The sequence below is a fragment of the Argiope bruennichi genome, chromosome 9 (assembly GCF_947563725.1).
Source record: "Argiope bruennichi chromosome 9, qqArgBrue1.1, whole genome shotgun sequence".
Classification (NCBI taxonomy): Eukaryota; Metazoa; Arthropoda; class Arachnida; order Araneae; family Araneidae; genus Argiope; species Argiope bruennichi.
In genome coordinates, this window is record NC_079159.1 from 93,994,556 (window position 1) to 93,997,055 (window position 2,500).

General features: G+C 44.3%; 8 non-coding genes across 8 annotated transcripts; 7 read left to right on the forward strand and 1 right to left on the reverse strand.

The window, feature by feature from the left end:
• Positions 1-166: 166 nt before the first annotated feature.
• Positions 167-239, forward strand: Trnak-uuu (transfer RNA lysine (anticodon UUU)). The gene has a single exon. It is a non-coding gene; the product is annotated as a tRNA-Lys (tRNA).
• Positions 240-322: 83 nt separating this feature from the next.
• Positions 323-395, forward strand: Trnar-acg (transfer RNA arginine (anticodon ACG)). The gene has a single exon. It is a non-coding gene; the product is annotated as a tRNA-Arg (tRNA).
• Positions 396-565: 170 nt separating this feature from the next.
• On the forward strand, positions 566-647 carry Trnas-uga (transfer RNA serine (anticodon UGA)). Its single transcript has one exon. It is a non-coding gene; the product is annotated as a tRNA-Ser (tRNA).
• Positions 648-1,140: 493 nt separating this feature from the next.
• Trnas-aga (transfer RNA serine (anticodon AGA)) lies at positions 1,141-1,222 on the reverse strand. Its single transcript has one exon. It is a non-coding gene; the product is annotated as a tRNA-Ser (tRNA).
• A 144-nt stretch (positions 1,223-1,366) lies between these two features.
• Trnak-cuu (transfer RNA lysine (anticodon CUU)) lies at positions 1,367-1,439 on the forward strand. Its single transcript has one exon. It is a non-coding gene; the product is annotated as a tRNA-Lys (tRNA).
• A 200-nt stretch (positions 1,440-1,639) lies between these two features.
• Positions 1,640-1,712, forward strand: Trnak-uuu (transfer RNA lysine (anticodon UUU)). The gene has a single exon. It is a non-coding gene; the product is annotated as a tRNA-Lys (tRNA).
• An 83-nt stretch (positions 1,713-1,795) lies between these two features.
• On the forward strand, positions 1,796-1,868 carry Trnar-acg (transfer RNA arginine (anticodon ACG)). Its single transcript has one exon. It is a non-coding gene; the product is annotated as a tRNA-Arg (tRNA).
• Positions 1,869-2,038: 170 nt separating this feature from the next.
• Positions 2,039-2,120, forward strand: Trnas-uga (transfer RNA serine (anticodon UGA)). The gene has a single exon. It is a non-coding gene; the product is annotated as a tRNA-Ser (tRNA).
• Positions 2,121-2,500: the final 380 nt, after the last annotated feature.

Sequence of the window (2,500 nt, forward strand, 5' to 3'; positions counted from 1 at the left end):
AAGATTTGTCTTAAAATGTTCCCATTGCGACTTGTTGCCAAAGAGACACGAGAGACGTGGGAGGGCAAATCGTGTTTACTTTGATTACGTTACCTCATGCTGTGCGATGTTTAAGACGAAGCATAAGGGAAGGAAAACTGGAAGTTTCACAGAGTAGAGCGTACGAGCCCGGATAGCTCAGTCGGTAGAGCGTTAGGCTTTTAACCTAACGGTCCAGGGTTCGAGTCCCTGTTCGGGCGGGAGCAGAATCTTTTTGAACATGTGACGTCGACAGTAAGGAATGGAAAGAAACTGCAAAGCATTACGAATGACGCGGAACGTCGGGCCCGTGGCGCAACGGACAACGCGCCTGACTACGGATCAGGAGATTCCAGGTTCGAATCCTGGCGGGCTCGCAACTACGCCAATGTTTTTAATTTTTTTATTTTGTTTGCAGAGACACTCGTTCACCGGATCGAAAGGAAAATTTGCCGAAATTTTTAATCTATTCTTTCGAACGCGTTGGTGAGAGAGTTTTAGATACTTTTCGGTAATACCTACAAAGGCAAATCTTTGCTCCGAACGGGTAGTCGTCGCCGAGTGGTTAAGGCGATGGACTTGAAATCCATTGGGTTATTCCCGCGCAGGTTCGAATCCTGCCGACTACGATGAATTCTTCGCAAAAAAGTTTTTGGCGGTAGGATTTTGTTGCAGCTCTCTTTTAAGTCTACGTAGACTTACTTCTACATGGGTGATTAATTGTTGAATTGCAACATTTCCGGAATTCTCAAATTCGAACGGAACTCAAAATTTAGTGAATGTCGAATACCAATTCGGTGCAATTGGGATGGAAACGAAGGCATATATCGTTTTTTTTTCAAATATATCGCGAATTTCCGGACTTCGCGAAATTTCTGGACTAGAAATCTTGGCCTCTCTTTTCGAAAAAAATAACAAGACTTGTCTTGGAATTATATGGCGAGCATGGGATTGAAGTTGTCGTCCTCTTCATCTGATGACCCTCCGAAAAACGACGTCTTACACAAAACAAGCGTAGTGTAGCATAAAATGCGGACGTAAATGTAACTAAAACTTCCATTCGAGATATGAAAAAACGCGATTTCAGAACGAAGTAAAAAGCTGATACCTTTGGTGCAAGTACGTAGTCAGTAGGATTCGAACCTACGCGGGAAGATCCCAATGGATTTCTAGTCCATCGCCTTAACCACTCGGCCATGACTACACCAGTCAGTTTCAGGAATTCCACGTGTAGTGTATTGCATTCCAGATATATATAAAAAAGCGACCGATCGACTTTAGCGAGAAAATGCGATATTATAACGGATATAGTTTTTGACACGTTAACTGCAATCCGAGATCGTTGGCAGCCCGGCTAGCTCAGTCGGTAGAGCATGAGACTCTTAATCTCAGGGTCGTGGGTTCGAGCCCCACGTTGGGCGACATTTTTTACAGGAGCGAGTCGGCGTTTGAACGAAGATTTGTCTTAAAATGTTCCCGTTGCGACTTGTTGCCAAAGAGACACGAGAGACGTGGGAGGGCAAATCGTGTTTACTTTGATTACGTTACCTCATGCTGTGCGATGTTTAAGACGAAGCATAAGGGAAGGAAAACTGGAAGTTTCACAGAGTAGAGCGTACGAGCCCGGATAGCTCAGTCGGTAGAGCGTTAGGCTTTTAACCTAACGGTCCAGGGTTCGAGTCCCTGTTCGGGCGGGAGCAGAATCTTTTTGAACATGTGACGTCGACAGTAAGGAATGGAAAGAAACTGCAAAGCATTACGAATGACGCGGAACGTCGGGCCCGTGGCGCAACGGACAACGCGCCTGACTACGGATCAGGAGATTCCAGGTTCGAATCCTGGCGGGCTCGCAACTACGCCAATGTTTTTAATTTTTTTATTTTGTTTGCGGAGACACTCGTTCACCGGATCGAAAGGAAAATTTGCCGAAATTTTTAATCTATTCTTTCGAACGCGTTGGTGAGAGAGTTTTAGATACTTTTCGGTAATACCTACAAAGGCAAATCTTTGCTCCGAACGGGTAGTCGTGGCCGAGTGGTTAAGGCGATGGACTTGAAATCCATTGGGTTATTCCCGCGCAGGTTCGAATCCTGCCGACTACGATGAATTCTTCGCAAAAAAGTTTTTGGCGGTAGGATTTTGTTGCAGCTCTCTTTTAAGTCTACGTAGACTTACTTCTACATGGGTGATTAATTGTTGAATTGCAACATTTCCGGAATTCTCAAATTCGAACGGAACTCAAAATTTAGTGAATGTCGAATACCAATTCGGTGCAATTGGGATGGAAACGAAGGCATATATCGTTTTTTTTTCAAATATATCGCGAATTTCCGGACTTCGCGAAATTTCTGGACTAGAAATCTTGGCCTCTCTTTTCGAAAAAAATAACAAGACTTGTCTTGGAATTATATGGCGAGCATGGGATTGAAGTTGTCGTCCTCTTCATCTGATGACCCTCCGAAAAACGACGTCTTACACAAAA